Source organism: Panthera pardus, unplaced genomic scaffold, assembly GCF_024362965.1.
Source record: "Panthera pardus isolate Hobbes unplaced genomic scaffold, ASM2436296v1 HiC_scaffold_2, whole genome shotgun sequence".
Lineage (NCBI taxonomy): Eukaryota > Metazoa > Chordata > Mammalia > Carnivora > Felidae > Panthera > Panthera pardus.
The window spans coordinates 73111376-73132525 of record NW_026526765.1 but is presented as its reverse complement, the minus strand read 5'-3'; positions in this window follow the sequence as shown (position 1 = coordinate 73132525).

Sequence of the window (21150 nt, the reverse complement as noted above, 5' to 3'; positions counted from 1 at the left end):
ACAGATCCACAGAGCCATGGTGAAATAGAAGGCCATAAAACAGAAGGTCCCCTCGACAGTCTTGACCTCCAAATGTAATTTCAGCAATAAAACTATTGAAATAAGCACTTTAGTTAAATGTTGTAATATCATCTTACTTAAAAGTAACACTAATAATGCACTTACGTTGAATTGCTCTTTAAAAAGAGCTGCAGAAGAAAAATATTCCTAATTTTAAATAGGGTAAATTTTACTTTTCAAAACTCACTGTGTCTTTGTCACAGATTAAAAACATGTGGTACTACTTATAATTTAAACTCAATATAAAATTTAACTGCATCTTTCTGATATATTTAGCTTCTTTGTCAGTTATCTTCCCTTATTCAGATGGACAAACTGAAGAAGTATATAAATTCTCCCAATTCAAACAAATGAGAAGCTAAATATAAATAACAAATTATCCCTGTCCTGTGTGGGTTATTTTAAAAGCAACTAGAAATATAAATATTGAATTAATAAAGAAGAAAACTACAGCAATTATTTTTTTATTCTGAGGACTTTTACATTCCACACAGGCATTAAAACTTTGCATGTGGAATTTGTCAGCAAGAGAATTCAATTATATTGAATAACTTAAAAATGCTGTTCTCTTCAATGTTATTTGTGTACTGAAGCTTATATTTGAAAAATAATTTGCTTATATTTAACCCTTTGTTAATCTTGTTTTTTCATGCCACAATTCAGTAACATAATGTGAATGAAGGCAGAGATAATCTTAATTAGCACTAGAGAACATACATATATAGACGTATGTTATTCATTATTTAATATTTATATTATTCATTTTTTAAAAATATCATTTGCCTCTCTCAATATACAAATGGATATTTGGGTGATTTTTATATTTAATTCTAATTTTTTAATTCATTACTCAAAGACAACTTATTTAATAGCAATTTTAGAAAAAAATAAACACTGTGCTAAGATACTTTCCTTAGAATGCATTTTTCAAGCTTTTAATCATGATTTTTTTTTCCTCCATGATTTACACCTTCAGGACAACTGTCTTCAGAGTCTTCACACAAGAGTTATATTTGTTTACATACACAAGTCAAATTTTGGAAGGACAACTTCCAAACTCATTCTACGAGGCCAGCATTATCTTGATTCCAAAACCAGACAAAGACCCACTTAAAAGGAGAACTACAGATCAATTTCTCTGATGAAAAAGGATGAAAAAATTCTCAACAAGATACTAGTAAATTGAATCCAACAGTACTTTAAAAGAATTATTCACCATGATCAAGTGAAATTTATTTCTGGGCAACAAGGTGGTTTAATATTCGCAAATCAATCAACATGATACACCACATTAATAAAAGGATAAGAACTATATGATTCTCTCAATAGAAGCAGAAAAGCATTTGACAAAATACAGCATCCAGTCTTGAAAAACAAACAAAAAATAAAACCTCAACAAAGTAGGGATAAATGGAACATATCTCACCGCATAAAGGCCATATACGTAAAACCTGTAGCTAATATCATCCTCAATGGGGAGAAACAGATTTTCCTCTATGATCAGGGATGTTCACTCTCACCATTGTTATTTAACATAGTACTGGAGGTTCTAGCCTCAGCAATCAGGCAACAAAAAGAAATAAAATGCATCCAAATCAGTAAGGAAGAAGTCCAAATTTCACTCTTCACAGACAACAAGATACCCTAAGTAGAAAACCCAAAAGACTCCACCAAAAATATTGCTAGAACAGGCACACAAATTCAGTAAAGTTGCAGGATACAAAATCAATGTACAGAAATCTGTTGCATTTCTATACATGAATAATGAAGCAGCAGAAAGAGAAATCAAAGAATTGATCCCATTTATAACTGCACCAAAACCCATGTTACCTAGGAATAAACATAACCAAAAAGGTAAAAGATCTGCTCTCTGAAAACTATGGAACACTTATGAAAGAAATTGAAGAGGACACAAAGAAATGGAAAAATATTCCATGCTCATGTATCGAAAGAACAAATATTGTTAAAATGTCTAAACAACCCAAAAGCAAGCTATACATTTACTACAATCCCTATCAAAATACCACCGGCAGTTTTCACAGAACTAGAACAAATAATCCTAAAATCTTCATGGAACCACAAATGATCCTGAATAGACAAAGCAATCTTGAAAAAGAAAAGCAAATATGGAGGCATCACAATTCTGGACTTGAAGCTATATTACAAAGCTGTAGTCATCAAGACAGTATGGTACTGGCACAAAAACAGATACACAGATCAAATTAACCAAATTAATCTGGGAGACAGTCCAGGTGAAATACAGATAAAACTGGAATTCTTTTTTATCTCTACCCAAGAAACATACATTTTAATTGGGGGAAAAATAATCATTTGCCATTTCAAGTGATTCCATTTAAGGACATTGTTTGGAATGGTATAGATTTATTAATTCTAACCTGAAAACAACAAAGAAAGTGTCTTAATACAAACTGCCGCATTTCTAACTGAATACATTGAGTAAGACATTGAAGATTTTGGGTTTAGAGTATACCTACAATATATCATTTTAGAATTAATACAAAATTCGTGATGTAATGTTATTAATTTTTTCCAGAGATTAAAATATTGAGAATCAAACTAAATATTCCAGATTCATACAACTGGTAAGAGGAACAGTCTGAGCTCACTCACGTGTCTTTTAAGCCTGATTCCATGCTCTAAATAATGTACTACATAACATCCATTAAAAGGATACATGTTTGGGTAGGGAAAAAAATCTTAATTAAATGATTGTATAGTAAACCTTTTACATGGGTTTCATTTTCACAACAACCTTTCCAGGATTTGTCCTTATTTCTTCTTCTAGATTCATGAATCTGGAAGATATTAAGGACTTTGTCCAGCTAAGCTCATAGCACAGCCATGTAACAAACACAGGTTTCCTAGCCACAAGGGCCCTGTATTTTCCCACATTCTGTGCTTATCATTTGTTCCATTTATAACATGGAAACTATACATCTTCCTCAAATTAGAGACAAATAAGGTAGCTGGCACTTTTGAAGAAGACTTCATATTTTTTTAAAAAATCAACATTCTTCCTCCCAGTAATTTGGAATGACAGTGTATACTGGAAAAGTCTTTGGGATGCTAGGTATGATTTAGTGGATGTGCCAGACTGTTTAATTATCCACTTCTTGTAGGACACTTTGTTTCCAGTTTGGTGCTCTTATAAATAAATCTGCTACCCTGAGCATAAGGCACAGGTTTATGAATGGACGCAAGACTTCATTTTTGTGACACAAATGCCCAGGATTATAATCTCTGGGTCATATGGTAAATTATATACTTACTTTTTTAAGAAATTGCTAATTTTTTAGAGTGACTGTATTATTTTACCTGTCCCATGAGCAATGTATGACTAGTTGATTTCTCCACATTCTCATCAGCATTTGGTACTGTCACTATTTTTTTTATTTCAAGGTGTTCCAACATGTGAAATGGTCTTAATCTGTATTTTCTGAATGGTTAGTGATGTTTCATTTTTCATATGAAAATGTTTCAAATGAACATTTTTCATATGCTCATTTACTATCTTGTATCTTAATTAGTGAAATATATATTCCTTTTTCCCATTTTCTAATTTTTTTTTTACTGGGTTGGAAGAATTCCTTATTCTAGATATGAGTCTGTTGTCATATATATGGTTTGCAAGTACTTTCTCCAAGTCTGTATCTTGTCTTTATATCATCATGGCAGAGCAATTTTTTTTTAATTTTAATAAAGTCCAACTTACTGATTTTATATATGAATTAAATTTTAAATCTGAAAATTCCATACTGAGTCCTAGGTCCTAAAAATGTTCTATGTTTTCTTCTAAAAGTTTTATAGTTTTATATTTCACACTTAAATCTATGATTTATTTGCATTTTTATGTACGTGGTGTGAGATGTAGTTGAAGGTCCATGAAGGCCCAGCTGCTTTCTCTATTCATTATTTTCAGGCTTTTTTTTTTCTCAATGTGTTTGGCTTTCAATAATTTTTATTAATATGTCTTTCGGTTTACTAATCTTTTCATCTGTAATATCTATTCTAATAGTAAACCCATCCAGCATATTGTATTTTTTTTATGTTTGTTTTTTGAGAGAGAGAGACAGAGTGTGAGCTGAGGAAGGGCAGAGAGAGAGGGAGACACAGAATCAGAAGCAGTCTCCAGGCTCTGAGCTGTCAGCACAGAGCCCCATGTGGGGCTGGAACTCACGAACAGTGAGATCATGGCCTAAGCTGAAGTCAGATGCTTGATTGACTGAGCCCAGGCGACCCCAGCATGTTTTTAATCTCAGCTTTGTAGTTTACATCTCTAGAAGTTTGATTTGAGTCATTGTTACATCTTTCATGTCACTACTTGACATGGTCAGTCTTTCTTCTAGCTTCTTAAACATATGGGATCATTAGAATAACAGTTGTGCTTGTCTAATAATTATATATTATCTGCTTCAGTTCTAGATTTTTTAGATTGGTTGATTTGTCTCTTCATTTTCAATGGTGATTTTCTGCTTCTTTGCGTGACTGGTGTGGTTAAAATGGTTTATTCCAGATCTGGAAATAGCCTGAGCTGTTTAAAGAGATGTACTGGCCTGATAGAAATTCTTGGACAAAGCTTGAAATGTACTGATTAATGATGTCGTTTTATAATTTTGGGTCCGACTCAGGTTTCAAAGTGTGTTTTTGTTTGTTTGCTTGTCTTTTAACCAGCTTAGCAACAATGTTTGCTGATAAAATCATGATTGGTGGTTTGTACCTGGTTTTGGCAAGATCCTCAGAGGTTTGAAGCTGGCAGGAATGTGGCCAGCTGCCTATGTAAGGTCCAGATTTACACTCCATTCTGGACTCCCTAAATATGAGGTGTCCTGTGCACATGATAGTGATTCCTACAGAGAGAGAAAACACATTCTATAAACCACTGTAGTGGGTGGACAATTGGATTCTGCTTCTGCAAAACCCTGTTGGGAACCAGTTTTTAGCGGTGATGCATATTCTTACTTTAATGCTGTTGTATTCTATACATTTCTTGCAATAAACGTGAAGCACATAAGCATTGCTATTTTGGGTCTTAAGACTCTTCTTTCACAGTTGAAGTCTGATTTACTGCCACAGTTTGTGCACCTGATAATTTTTTTATCAGACGTCAGACATTAAAATTTTACCTTGCTGGATAGGGGATATTTTTGCACTCCCATACATATTCATGAGTATTGTTCAGAAATGTAGTCATATTACCTAAAACAATTTGATCCTTTTGTTTCTTGCTACCAGCTTTTTAAGCCAGGACCAGAGCACCATTTAGTCTGGGGCTAAGTTTCCCCCACCATTGAAACAAAACTATTCAGAATGCTCTACCCGATGGCCTATAAATTACTGTTCTGCACTTCAGCTATTCTAAAGACATGGTCTACCTTGCCCTGTACGAGACTTGAGGATTGGTTCTCTAATTCTTTCAGGTGTTTCTTTCACCAGTCTCAGGTGTTTTCCTCATGTATATGTCATGATCGGTAGTTATCTGAAGGCCCGAAGGCTTGAGACTATCCTCAGATATTTAGATTGATCTCTCTCTCCATCTTTTTCCTTCTCTCTCTCTCTCTTCAGCTGTCTCCTCTCCAGTATTTTTTCCTGACTACCGTAGTCACCTTGGCTTCCCTGGATTCCCAGGTCTATCCCCTCAATTCAGGCAGCATATGCTCTCCTCATTCCATAGGCTAAAACTTCTTCCCAGGCAATAAGATGGGACAGTCCTCGGGTTCTTTTCATCTGTTTCATATCTTTCAGGAATCACTGTCCTTTGTTGCCAGATGTCCAGTGAGATCTCCAATATTTTTGTGTGATTTTCTTGTTCTTTTTAAGTTTTATTTTAGACAAAAGAAGTCTGATCCTGTTACTCCATCTTTACTGGAAGTGGAAGTCTCCGAAGAATATTTCTTAATGAAACAACCATTAGCAATGCATTAAGTCGCTTATACTTTTAAGGTTTCTTAGTAAAAAGCTATGCAATAAATTTCTTTTAGAATCCCATAACAAAAAATACTATTTATGATAAACAATTTTGCTTTTCTTACTTCCCTTTCTATAAAAGTGGATTTATTTATTTTGAGAGAAAGAGAGAGTGTGAGAAGGGGAGGGGCAGAGAGGGAGAGGAAAAGAGAGAATCCCAAGCAGGTTGCAGGCTGTTAGAGAGGAGCTTAATGCGAGACTGGAATCCAAAAACCATGAGATCATAACCTGAGCTGAAATCAAAAGTTGGACGCTTAACCAACTGAGCCACTCAGGTGTCCCCTGCTTTTCTTACTTCCATAACAATAAATTCAGCAAGTAATACTTTTTCCCCTTTCTGCCTGGGCAGCAAGGAAACAAGATGTGAATTTTATGATGAAATGCCAAGGCTATAACTTAGAGCCCTATTTCAGCTGTCTCTACCTCTGATTGTTCCCTATTTGTTAGTTATGCCTTACAGATATTAACTTTCCTTCAATAGCTCTGCTGTATCTATCCTCTTTATTGAGACACTTAAGGGACTTAGGCAGTTAGATAATTTTAAGTAGCATCTGCATAGAATTCAACTAATGTCTTAGCTCTGTTTCTTTCTGTCTATACCCCAGTTCCTGTGTCTCACCTGGGTTATCTATGCATCTGAATAGCTCTGCATACTACTAAATACTACCCTCCTGGAATAATCCTCCCATTACAGCTTCTAATTTGGGGGGAAATATTGACATACAATAGTTACTGAATAAATATCTGTTGGATTAATGAATAAGTGAATTTAACTGGAGATTTAGCCTCATGTAGGAATCACAGTACGGCATATCCAATTATATACAAGTATGGCAAATTCTATTCTTGTAATAGACTTTAACACCCAAGGTATCTTCACAAAGAACAATTCATTGCTGACTTTCCTCACAAAGACACTATAGGATGTTGACCTGTAGGCTTACATACCATGACATCCTCCAGTTATATTTATAAAACAAAGTATTTACAGTTTTGGCAATAATACCAGGACTCTCACAATCCTTTCGTGTGTGTGTGTGTGTGTGTGTGTGTGTGTGTGTGTGTGAGAGAGAGAGAGAGAGAGAGAGAGAGAGAGAGAGAGATTGAGAGAGAAGATGGAAAGAAAGACAGGGGGACAGAGAGAGGTAGAAAGGAAAATAGAAGAAGACATTATACCTGGTCAGGAGGTTGGTTAATTCCTTAGAGCTCTTTATTAGGAAAAAAAGAACTACCAGTGGGCCTCTCAGCATGTCAGACCATTGGGTTGCTTCCAAAGCAATTAATTCTCAGTGGGGTGCAAGTGAATTCATTAAAATAGAGAATTGTATTGCCTCTGAGGATTTGTGGGAAGGTTTGGATCTTTTAGAAGAGTAACAGCTGAATGAGCAAGTAAAGCCAATTGTAACTTTTCCAGTTTCTCAGTTATAATTCAGGTTGATTCGAGGTGCAGTACAATTATGGTAAAGGGTAACAATTGTTTTATCTTTACAGGTGAGTAGAATCACTGTACCTCATATGTATATTAGTACCAATCTTTCATTTGATTGATGTCATAGATTAAATCAGAGAGACAAATGGAATAGATCAATTTTTTAATAAGGAGAGTCTGAAGCAGGAAATTAGTTTATCGCAAGTTGCCTCTGAATCCTAGTACTTTTGTGATTAGCTCTAAATAGGAGTGAGTCTATATTTGCAGGAGTGAATGTGTGAGTACCTGAGGAAGTGTATTCATTTGTACTAGGCGGGGGGTGGTGTAAAAATGGAACAATTAGCTTTCAAGAAAGCTAGAACATGTTTCTGTTACTCTGCTTTCCAGCACCAATTCTAAACTTTTGTGACAAAGATGAACATGAAAAGATAGCTGTCATTGGAGGATTTGATTCTAATGACATATTGATATTCCCTTTAAAATCATTAAAACATTACCAGAAATCACCCACATTTATTTTTATATGTTTTTTGAATTAATATTAATTTTTGACTTAAATATAATTGGTCTTATTTTATAAAGTCTCAATTGTTATGGTGAATTACATTTAATCCAGACATTATTTATATTTTAACACCGTATTAACAACACTGTCAATACTATGAAATATTTAAGTTTTATCTTACATATTTACTTATATCTACACACACACAATCAAAATAAAGAAAAAGACATCTTATTTAGGGTTTTAAAGAGTGTATGACAAAGGAGTATATGCAAATATTTAATTTCTCCATTTTATGTGTTAACATATGACTTAGAGAATCTGTGTGTGTTTGTGTGTGTGTGTGTGTGTGTGTGTGTGTGTGTGTGTATTCCAAGACACACAGATGTGGTTCTAGATTAAGTTATTATAGGGGCACCTGGGTGGCTCAGTCGGTTGAGCATCTGACTCTCAGTTTCAGCTCAGGTCATGATCTCATGTTTCATGAGTTCAAGCCACACATCAGGCTCTAAGCTGACAGCATGGAGCCTGCTTTGGTTTCTCTCTCCCTCTCTCTCTGCCCCTCCCCCACTGGGGCTCTCTCTGTCTCTCACAAAATAAGTAAACAAATTTTTAAAAAACTTATAAACTTTTTTTTTTTAAAGTCACTATAAGACCTACCAGTGATACTGTTCCCAATAAAAAATGTCCACATATTGGGGCACCTGGCTGGCTTAGTCAGTTAAGCGTCCGACTTCGGCTCAGGTAATGATCTCTCAGTTTGTGAGTTCGAGCCCCGCGTCCGGCTCTGTGCTGACAGCTCCAAGCCTGGGGCCTGCTTCGGACTCTGTGTCTCCTTCTCTCTCTGCCCCTCCCCAACTTGTGCTCTGTCTCTCTCTATCAAAAATAAATAAATGTAAAAAAAATTTTTTTAAATGTTCACATATTTGTGTATTGGGCAGGTCTCACCTCAGTGTTCTAGGTGGAAACAGGTTAACCTTGCTGTCATGTTCACTACAATAATCATTTGATGCTAAAGGGCCTGCTGGTTGACCTGGCTGACTCAAGGCAAAGTTGCTACGTGAGTGTAGAAAATTTCAGTCCTTACTTACACCTTCTCTATCATTCAGTTATCTCCCACAGGCACCTAGTGGCCTTTTTTTTTTTTTTAAGTTTTTATTTATTTGTTTTGAGAGAGAGACAGAGTGAGAGAGAGAGAGAAAGAGCACGTGCATGCATGTGAGAGAGAGTTGGGGAGGGACAGAGAGAGGAGAGGGAGAATTCCAAGCAGGTTCTGTGCTGTCTATGCAGAGACCAGCATAGGGCCCAATCTCAGGAACCATGAGATCATGACCAGAGCCAAAATCAAGAGTCGGACCCTTAACCGACCGAGCAACCCAGGCACCCCAGGCACCCAGTGATCTTAACCTGCTGCTCTCACCTGTCTTCTGAAGGAAGGGACAACTCACTTTCCTTAAGGGAAGTCTTTGAGGATTTAATGCACTTAAGTATCTAACTTCTCCCAGATATATTTGTCTTCCAAAGAAGGATGGCCAGAGTGTGTTTGCTTCATTCAATGAATGATTTCTGTGAAATCTTTCCACTCATCTTCTAATAATGGCATGCATTTAATACAGCCAATCTGATGTCTCACTACAAATATTTTAAGTTTCACTAGGCTTTGGAAAGAGATCAACATATTTCATAAAACACAGGTTTTTTATTTTGAAACTCACTGTCAAATTGGTCCCCATTCCACCTAACATTTTTATGGATGCATACCTTGTTTCCAGTAGTTTGCAAATAGCTGTTTTCTTCTCTGTTTAACTGGTAATCTTCCCACTATCTAGCACAGTAGGGGTTTGATAAATACTTGTTGATGAAGCTAACCTGCACCACAATATCTGACCCAAATTGTCACTTATGGTTCCCCAGACACTGCTGTTTAATTGTTTTCAATTATCTTAGCCCGTGTCTACCCAAGCAAGATGAAGTGGTGAGTCAAGCAATTGTCTTGTGAATGTGATCAATATAGAAATTCAATATGGATAATTAAGGCACCCCCAACTCACTTTTTTCTTAGTAACAAGCTTTCTTTTCGCCAGAATTGTTCAGATAATTGCCTCAACTGTCCATTTTACTTTGTGTCATAGACACAGGTTTGTAACTAGCTTAACGGACCATGGAAAAACTGAATGGTCAGTGCAGTTCACAGATAGATCACCACCTAGTTCATTCATCTGTGTTGCTTCTGTATAAATCAGGCTGAGTGGGCTTAGAAAATTGCATTGATTAGATCTGCCTCTTAACAGCTTAGGTCTATAGGACACAGATATGCTCCTGGCTTCCATGTTTCTGAGCAGTTTCATATCCACCATTGTTCCCATGTCCAGCAATTGACAACCTACACCAAAGGAAAGGTATGACAACTAATGGGTTAATTTGGATCATGCATGCAGCCAACAGAAACATTTTGGACCTCGAATGGGTACCATTTTGCAGAATGACCACAAAAGTAAAAAACAAACTTAATGTCATCAGATTGCTAAAAAACTTCAGTTTCATTAAGGAAAAATATAGCCTTTTTCACAAGCATTTCACCTTAATTACTGAAGTAACCTTCTGGACATAGCACAAACTTCTAAAAATACTCACTGAGAAGCTTAGACTTCAAATATTTGACAAATGCCCATATTTTTAATGTTTAGTTGTTTCCATATTTTCTTTCTAAAATTATGACTTAAATATACAATAAGTTCTGTGGACCATGTGATGGTGAATTTTGTTTTTTCTATAGCTTTCTGCTTCTCCTAACCAAGTTAGTTACATGGTATATTGTTTTAGAAAAGTCTGAAAAAAGGCAGGTGCTTTTTTAAACAGTAGTTTAAGGAGTGCTTAAAGAATAAATTCAGAGAAAGTGAAAAACAGCAGGAAAGGACAAAGTAAAATTTAAAATATATAATAAAAAGTCTGAGCAGCTGAATGAATCTTTTTTTTCTTTCTGTAACCCTCCAAATATTTTGGAATCCCCCAAATCTTTTTGTTTCTATGGGGAAAAGAGTTTATGCGTTTTTTTTGGCTATCCACTGGTCTTTGCAATGGTATACTTTAATGGTATGTTTATAGAAGAATTAGAAACACATGCAAGGATTTTCCTCTTAAAATACAGATGGCTTAGATTTTAGGGAAAATATCCTTGGAAAAACAGATTCATTTTAAATGAATTCAAACACATTAAACTTACTGTTTTTGTTTGTTTGTTTGTTTGTTTGTTTGTTTTTGAGAGTGCATGCCCATGCTAGGATGCAAATGCGGGAGGGGCAGAGGGTAAGGGAGAAAGAATCTTAAGCAGGTCCACACCTAACACAGAATAGGGGGCTTGACTTCAAAACAGTGAGGTTCTGACCTGACCCGACAAGAAATCAAGAGTCAGACGCTTAGCTGACTGAACCCCCCAGGTGCTCTCTTTTTGTTTTGAGAGAGTAAACTTATTTTAAATAATCATTGAACTTTCTCAAAACCTGGCAACATTGTTCTTACATGCCCAAGGTAAAGAGTATAAAGGAAGGGAAAGGAGGAGTAAATTTATCATAGTAAACATCAAGTTTTGGACTTCTAAATTACTGATTCCCCGTATCAAATTTCTGAGTTTTTAAATAACTCCTATCCTCATCCCACCTCATCCCAAAAGCTCTAAGTTTATATTTTTATTTCCATATAGACAAATGAATATATCTGGTGTTAACAAATACCCATTAAATGAAAACAAAAAATGAACTCCTTATAATGCAGTCCTAAAAGAGAATTGTTTCCTATTTGCCAATTAATTTGCCTGAAAATTCCCAGAGAGTCACTTCAACATGCATTTTATTTTGCCTGTGTATGCCTAGCCAGAATTGGATTTCCTGCGAGGTAAATGACTATCAGAGTGCATGTAATACAAGACAAAGACCAGACTGGCACAAGCCTGATCATTCCTATCATAAATAGAAATGCCTTTCTTACTGACTGCTTTAAACAGAAGTAAGCATGTAAACAAACCTTTGCCAAAATGAAATCATTAAACAAAAAACCCACTTTGCCGTTGCATTACTCTGGCAGCTTACTACTGTCACACTGTATTCCAAGTCATTACTGAATGATGAAATGCAGGATAGTACATGTTCCATAGTATGCTGAAAAGCTAAAAAGAAATGCTAGTGATTATTTATATTTAACAAAGTCTCAGTTATTATAAACCTATAAATCCCCTAATTTTTATTGGCCTAAGTCTTTGGTTTGATGTGTGTAGTAACCAACTGTGTTTTTGAAGAGAGCAGCCCGTTAAAAACAATTATGGGCCTAAGCAACCCACACACCCTGAATATCAAAATCTACTTATTTTGTCATTCTAGGAAACCCACAGAGCGCAGGTGTGTAGGATTACCACCTTTAGCAAAACTCTACAAGTAGTATGTTAAAGGTTGAAAAATTCAGAATATGCTAATGACAATTTTTATCAGTAGGCTATAAGGTAAAATTTCAAGGGTTGGCAAATTTATGAAACACAGTCTGAAATAGTTAAGCAGGATTTTAAAAATGGAATTCTGATGATACAATGGTAACCTAGCATGTGTATTCTATCTGTAAAGTTGAAATATTTGTTCAGTAATTTCATACTGGTATCTTGAAACTGGTCAAAGCAAGTGGATTTTATGGTGGAAATAAACAAACATTATAAATCAAGATTTCATTCATTGTTTTTTGAATGTCCGGGCCTAAGAAAGAGATTGACAAATGTTAAGAATGTAGATTGAACATAAATGTTTGCCATGCATATAGCTCTTACATTGTAAATAACACAATAACTTGGGGAAATATTCTTCCAGTACTCAAAAATCTTTCTCTGATTCAGAAAAAAAAAATTATGTCACTGAAGAATAAATGAATTTCCTACATATATCCTAATTGTTTAATTTTCTTCTTACATATTAATGCAAACAAAATATCAACCACCATTCATGTTAGAACTACACTCACTAATCATTGTAATCATATGCTTCATGTTTACAAAAATTTTAAAAAACTCAGTGAAAGCATTCTGTGAGAATCAATTGGCTATATGGAATTTACTTTAAAGAGTGTATTTTTATAATTATTTCCTATCATGTGCTATACATACACTACGTTAGAAAAAAGTCCCAATAAACTTAATCACACACTTGCATACAGGCCATTAAACATTTGCTAGCATACCATTGCGTAAATAATCAAACAAAATGCATAATCTTAAGTTTGGTATTCAAAAGTATGAGACTGCCCTTGGAATCATTAGAACCGTAGAGAAAGCCATTGGCAGTACTAGCTCCCCATTCAAATCCCAGGCCCTATTTCAAAAAAGGATGATAGATGGGGCCTGGGTGGCTCAGTTGGTTGGGCATCCGACTTCGTCTCAGGTCATGATCTCGCAGTCCGTGAGTTCAAGCCCCGCGTCGGGCTCTGTGCTGACAGCTCAGAGCCTCGAGCCTGTTTCAGATTCTGTGTCTCCCTCTCTCTCTGACCCTCCCCGTTCATGCTCTGTCTCTCTCTGTCTCAAAAATAAATAAACGTTAAAAAAATTTAAAAAAAGGAGGATAGATATAACAGAATTTGAAGAATTGGACCAAGTATACATACATATGTTTGCATGTTTTAAATTACTCAGTACTTTCATATATAGGTGGCTACATTATTTTTCAAGCGACAGTGCAGTATCATTAAATGGTATAATTCAGCTAAATTTTTTTTCTGTGGAATCTGAATAGATTGCTGGTACAAATGTGAAGGTTTTAAGTCATTATTCCCAGGGTTACTCAAAAGCAATGATTGAAACAACATGCAGGGGAGCCAACTCTTATTCAGGTATGGGGTAGGGAGTGGGAAGTTAACCACTGCTCAAAAGCCCATTTTTGCAAAGTGCAAACGTAATTGCAAGATCAAATCTTTAACATTTACTTTGACTTTATTGTGTAAAAGGTCTGTCTATATATAAATTTCAGAAGGTGTTCTAGTGGATTTGTGTAATTATTTTGATGAAATAACTTAAAAATAGAAAACAGAATGAAATGAATTCTCTTCAAAGTTTTGAACATACAGATGGGCATATTGAACACATTCAACAAATACTTTTGATTGATTTTGATGTCTGATATATAGGCATATATTTGTTGCTGTTGTTTTTTTAACAACAATCTTAAAATGGCCACAAAATCCTCTGTAGAAATATTAGGGCATTTGCCTCAATGGGTGGAAGAACACATTTTCTTATAGAATGTTTTAAATAAATCATAAATGATATTTTCTATACCATTTTTGAATTATGAAAGTCTAATTATAAAACAATTGGAGATTCTTAAATTTAAAAATCCTATTATTGTTGCTTCTGATTATTTATTCTGTTTTAAATTTAAATGCTCCTGCTATTCACATTCAAAGTTCAAACACATGATAAAAATATGTGGCCTGGAGTTATAACCAAATATTGATAACACCATTTGATTGGATTACATTGCATAAAATTTCAGATGATATCCATATACCATTTCTACCAGTCATATTAAAACTCCATAAATAAATAATAATTGTCTATAAAAATAATTTATAAATACCAGAATAATAAGGACAAAGAATGAAGCTGTTGTAAAAGTAATAAACACAGAAACAGACAAAAAAATGAGTGATTGAAGAGTGGAAGCCATGTCTAACTCACATAATTGTCAGCTAGTTGGTGTGGATGTAAGGGTTTGAAGAAGATCACAATAACTGTGGCCTAGGGAGTTTACCTGGAAAATGAGAGCAAATATATTCTTTAAGAGTTATTGAGACCAGAAAGCTAACAGATCAAATATGAGCAGCGATTGGGGGTAGTAGAATGGCATTTACTTATTCAACATTCCACAAATATTTATTAAGCACCTTATATGACTCTTACACTGTTCTTGGCCCTTGTTAATACATCAATGAGCTAAACAGCAATACTTGCTGCCCAGGAGGACTTACACTGTAGTAGCTGGAGGCAGACAGTGAGTAATAAACAAACATACATAATAACTAAGAAAATTACATAATATTTTAGAGGATACTAGGTACTACACAAAAGTAGGTTAGTGGTGAGTACCATTAAGGATGTGTATCACCTTGAAATAGCGTGATCAAGGGAACTCATTAGAAGATGAGGTTTGACCCAAGATTACCAGGAGAGAGAAAAGTAGCCACACGTAGAGCAAAGGGCACAAGGTGATAGAGCTACAAAGAAGCCAGTGTGGCCGGAAAAAGGCACGACAGGGAGAGAAGAGCAGGTGAGATGATCACAGAGGTTACTGGACACAGAGAGATAATGCATGGCTATACAGGTTAGCTTACACACTTTGGTATATTCCTCTAAGTGAAGCTGAGAGTCTTTAGAAGTGGATGCAGAGGAGTGACATGATGTTACTTAATTTCACATTGTTGACAAACTATTACTACCTTCCATCTCCAGAACTTTAGTCATCTTCCCGAACTGAAACTCTGGGTCCATTAAACAATAACTGCCCATTCTCTTCTTCCCTCCAGCTCCTGGAAATCACCATTCTACTTTCTGTCTCCATAAATTTGACTATTATATGTATGTCATGTAAGGGAAATCACACAATATTTGTGTTTTGTGACTGGTTGATTTCACTCAGCATGTCTTCAAGGTTTATCTGTGCTGTAGCATGTGTTAGAATTTCCTTATTTTAAAGCTGAATACTAATGTTGCTTAACATTTTAAATAATCTCTCAGTCTAAACTGTTGAAGGTGCAAATAAGAAGTGAGGAGACTTGTTTGTTATGAATATATTACCATAATTCAAGAAAGTGATAATGTTGGCTTGGATATTAGCAGTGAAGATAGAGAGAAGTGGCCAGATGTTGGTATGTTTTGTGGATAAGAAAAATAAGACTTGCTGACAGACTGAATGTTGGTTTGAGAGAAGGGTGGGTAGGGCCATGGATGGTCTAGTTAGTGGGCTGTGGCATGTGTCATTTCTTGACTCAAGCATTTAATAGCTCTTTTGCAAACAGTTGCTCCATCAGTCTTGGTTCCCAAGTAAGGGCCTAGTTGGGAGGCAATCTGCAGGTAGTTGGTATTGTTGACACATCATAAATGTTTTGGACAGAAGATTCTTTGTAATGGAAACATACATATGTTATTAGAGGGAATGGGAAGAAAGGAATGGGAAATATTGGCATTAACAACTCTTTGAAGAAGTATGTTGCAAAGTATAGCCAAGAAACAGGGCCGTAACTGGCAGTGGAAGTGGGATCAGTGCAAAGTTTTGTTTTCAGATAGAAAAAAAATGGCATGCATGATGTACTAGATGAGAATGACTCAGTAAAGTGGGAAAACTAACTGACATGTGAAAGATATCACACGGCTTCAAGTTGTCAAAAGTGGTAAGGACAAAATATAACTGAAAGTGCAGTCTTGGACACCAGCGTGGCAAGGAGTATATGGCTGTGGGTGCTGGTGGATGAATAGAGATGTGGGGGCTTCTCTATTGCTTTAATTTTCTTAGTAAAGTAAAAATCAAGGTCATTATGTTGGTGATGTAAGGGGATTGAGTAGGTAAGAAAATACATGAAACTGTCATGCAAGTCACTAAGAAACCATAAGTTCAGCAGTCCAGGCTTATACAAATCCAAAACCTGTGTTTTCCAGCAAGATTGCTTAAGAGTTAAAGGCATTGCTTAGGAATACCTTTAAAGAAATAGAATAAGTTTCAGTTTAATTTTTGATCAAGGCACAAACTACCATATGATCATATGCACTAACAACTGAGAGAAAATATTCAGAATATGCTATAAAGGAGCATGATCTAGGAGCCACAGGACCTATAGTCCAGAATAGTCTACATTTCTCATAGGCCTATGACACTGGTCATATCACTGGGACCCTTTTTCTTCATTCTGAAAATTCAGAGGTTTCAAGTAGTTTGGTAGTTTTTATTTTTTATACTTTCTGGAAACAAAATGCCTGGAATTAGATGATACTAAAAGATCCATGTCAGTGTTAGCATTAATAATGATAAAAGCATACGAATAATAAGTCTCTAAAATGAAGTGCTATTTATATTAAGTTTATAAAGATTATACATATATAATGATAACTTATTTTAATTCCAAGCCTTTTTCTCTCTTATTTCTCTAATTCATAGTCATTTTTAGATCATATTTGTGTTCTGGATTTACTAAATAAATATGGTAGTGTTATTAAGTTGTCATAGCTCCTTTAAATTTCAGCCAGTAACTTCTTAGAAGTTACTACTGAGCATTTTAGTTTGCAGTGAAAGTCAATATTATTATCATAAGACACCACTGGAAACTTCCCTGGTGGGACAGAGGAAGAACTACATTATAGGTATGGGTTTGCTGGTAACTTAGTTTGGAATTTAAGAACAACTCATATCTTTTATTGAATAATTCTGTTTTATATAGAAGAAACAATACCCATTCTATCTGACACTCAGAAGTTGGCTGGAGAATCCATTTGTGTGTAATTTCCTCTGAGAAAGTGTGTGTAACAAAATACATGATTAGCTGGTTGATTTTACAAAAGCCCTAAATTAAGGGAGCTTGTTTACTTTGGGTAAAAGCGTTATTTCAATCGCATTTAAGAGGAAATTTCAAGAAACCAAGAAAGTCTATCATAGTGTTCACATTCACTTTAAGTTTGTATTAGAGTAAATGTTAACAAAATGCCTAGCTAGCATCTGCCTAAAGGTTAAAAATATTGAGTACCAATTGGTTATGAACCTCAGCAGGCACTACCCATTCATATAGGTTAGCGTCTGCAAATTCCAGGCAAACTGTTCATCTACTCTAGTAAGGGGAGGTTTTCTTACTCAGAGGAATATCATTTCTGAGATCTGAGAAAGCAGGATTGTGATATGATGGGAAAATCTAATCACAGTCACCCCACCCACCTGCCTCAATCTCACTAAACTTCCTTCCTTCTCCCCTTTCTTCCTTTTTTCCTTCCTTGCGTCCTTCCTTCATCCCCTCTCTTCTTTCCCCCCTTTTTTCTTTCCTTCTTTCTTCTTGTTCATTTCTTTTGTTCTATTGTTTATTTAATATTTAAAAGTACAAAGTAAAGACCTCTGCAAATTATTTATATTTTAAACCTCATAAAAAAACCTGCCAAAAGACCTTAAAAAGTAATACCAAGTCAATTTAAATATTCAAAAAATGAAAGAAATCTGACTGAAGTAGATGTTCTACAAATATTTACCTCCATTTTCTTTGATGCTGTGCAACCAGATAAAAATTTTTGGTGCTTTCTGCATATAAATAAGTAAAAATAAAATTCATATACATTTCATCTATCTTTTGCTGTAAATTGATAAAAAAGAGAAAAAAAGAATCAACACTCTTTAATTTCAAGGCTCTTTTCTTCCTTCAACTTCTTTTTATATAGTTCCCTTCCCATTTCCGGTTTTTGGCTTTTTGTTTGTTTGTTTTATATTATTTTGTTTTGCTCAACTTCCCATTCTTTCTCTCTGGGCTGTGTCTCAACCATTTTTTTCCTTTCTGTTTCCTTTTTTCTTTTTCTCATTCTTTGTCCCTATTGCATAACTGGTCTATGTGTAAAACAGACATTTTTAAATTGTATTTTTTTGATAAATGAAAGTTATGATTTATTAATTTAATTGCATAAATTTGGTATTTGCATTCTCTCAATTTCTATTAACTTGGTTGGGTCTATATATGCCTATGCCCTTCTCTAATTCCATAGCTGTGCTGGTAGGAAGGTAAATGTTCAGGAAAGATGGGCAATATTTTGCTTGACCTGAGTGAACTCCTAAGCCAGGCAACCATTTCAGTTCTTAGAAAGGGATAGCCCCTCCCTAAAGAGATAAAGGAGATGACTATTTGTGTGTAACCACAGTAATTGGTTATTATCCTACAAACATTGTGATTTATATTATATTATGAATACATAGAGATATGCCTGGAATTTGAATAGTTTTACAACCATTACTTATAATATTCCATTTGAAAATATTTGTTTCCTCCATTTTTTTCTGGTTTTCAGCACCTTTCCAAAAAAAGACTTGTCATATTCTTTAAAAATACATACTTTAGGGGCATCTGGGTGGTTCAGTTGGTTAAGTGACTGACTTTGGATCAAGTCGTGATCTCACAGTTCCTGAGTTCGAGTCCTGCATCAGGCTCTGTGGTAACAGCTCAGAGCCTGGAGCCTGCTTCAGATTCTGTGTCTCCCTCTCTCTCTACCACTCCCCTCTCTCTCTCTGTCAAAAATAAATATTTAAAAAAATTAAAAAAATAAAAATAAATACTATCTTTTCACAACTTAATATTTTCTAATATGAAGCCACACTTGTTCCTATACTATGTTTCATAGTAGATTTGTTGAGGTGTAACATATTTAATAAACTGGACAGGTATAAAGTATAAATATTTTTAAGCTTTAACTTCTATGTTGAACCACAAAACTATCACCACTATCAAGATAATAAACAGAACATCATCCCAAAAAAGAGTTCTTGACTCCCTTTACAATGTCTTTTTTCAACTAATCCTCACCCAGCCCCAGCCCCAGGTAACCAATGATCTATTTTCTGTCATGATATATTAGTTGTCATTTTCTAGAAATATAAATATATGGGAGATATAAATGTATATGTATTTTTCCCACACAGCATAATTATTTGAGATTTATTCATGTTGTGTATATTAATATTTCATTCTTTTTAATGCTGAGTAGTATTCTTTTGGGTGGATATACCATGATTTGTTTATCCATTTACCTGTTTCTGAACCATTGATGTTTCTATGTTTCTAGGTTTTGCTGATTTCAAACAGAACTTCTATAAACTTGTGTATACACTTTTGTATTAACATTTGTTTTCTTTTTTTCTCAGTAAATTCCTAAGAGCTGAATAGTTGGTTTACATAACATATATACATTGGATATCATCAAAAAAACCCCAGCTACACTGAAGTCCAAAATGGCTGCATACTTTTTACATTCCCATTTGCAGTGTCTTAAGAGTTTGTTCGTCCACATTCAGTAACACTTCAGCTAATTTAACATAAAGTATTTCTTTGATTATTTTCTCCAACAGTTACTATTTACCAGTTCTGGAAAACTGGGGTTAGAGGCAGCATGTTAGCCCATTAAAAGACAGAAAAACAGTATGTTTCTAACATCACAGGTTGCAAGATCCAACAAGATCAGTGACATCTGAAAGATGACAGTAGAAAGAAGTGGGGGAAGGTAGAGCAAACTTGTGGAAGGACATAAACTGGAGGTTCTTCCATTAGTAATTGCATTACCACAGTAAATAATAGGATGAGCTTTTCTGGAATAAGGAATTTCATCCAAATGAGAAAAGGGAGAAGAGGCTGGCTAAGTATATTTTACAAAAACTTTTTTGAAAAGAAGACAGAACAAGTGGTTACTGGAAAATTTAGGTCTGGAGGGTAGCTCTGAGGACTAGAGGAACTTGGCTAGCCAAGGAGACAATTTACAAACCCTAGACGACCAGACAACAGGAGTACGAAGAACTAAAGATAATTTCGTCTCTAGAGAAAGAACTAAATCCACTGGTTTCTTAGCAGAGGAAAACACTCTCTAAAAAGGCAGGTTATTTTTGAAAGTTACAGTAATGAGCCTAGCAGTTCAAATTCAACAAATTCAGAATTTTAGGGTTTACTTGCAACTGTGTCACTAAGATTAAGTCAGGATTGGTTGGAGGCTCACTAATTCCACACCCAGAATATTGAGTGAAAACACTAAAAGAAAGTCTCTATTTTTTTTATAAACTTAAGAAATCTATCCTTTTGTAGCAACGTGGATGGAACTGGAGAGTGTTATGCTAAGTGAAATAAGTCATACAGAGAAAGACAGATACCATATGTTTTCACTCTTATGTGGATCCTGAGAAACTTACCAGAAGACCTTGGGGGAGGGGAAGGAAAAACAAAAGTTAGAGAGGGAGGGAGGCAAACCATAAAAGACTCTTAAAAACTGAGAATAAACTGAGGGTTTATGGGGTCTGGGAGGGAGGGGAAAGTGGGTGATGGGCATTGAGGAGGGCGTCTGTTGGGATGAGCGCTGGGTGTTGTATGGAAAACAATTTTACAATAAATTTCATATAAAAAAAAGAAATCTAAATCAGTCAAGCAA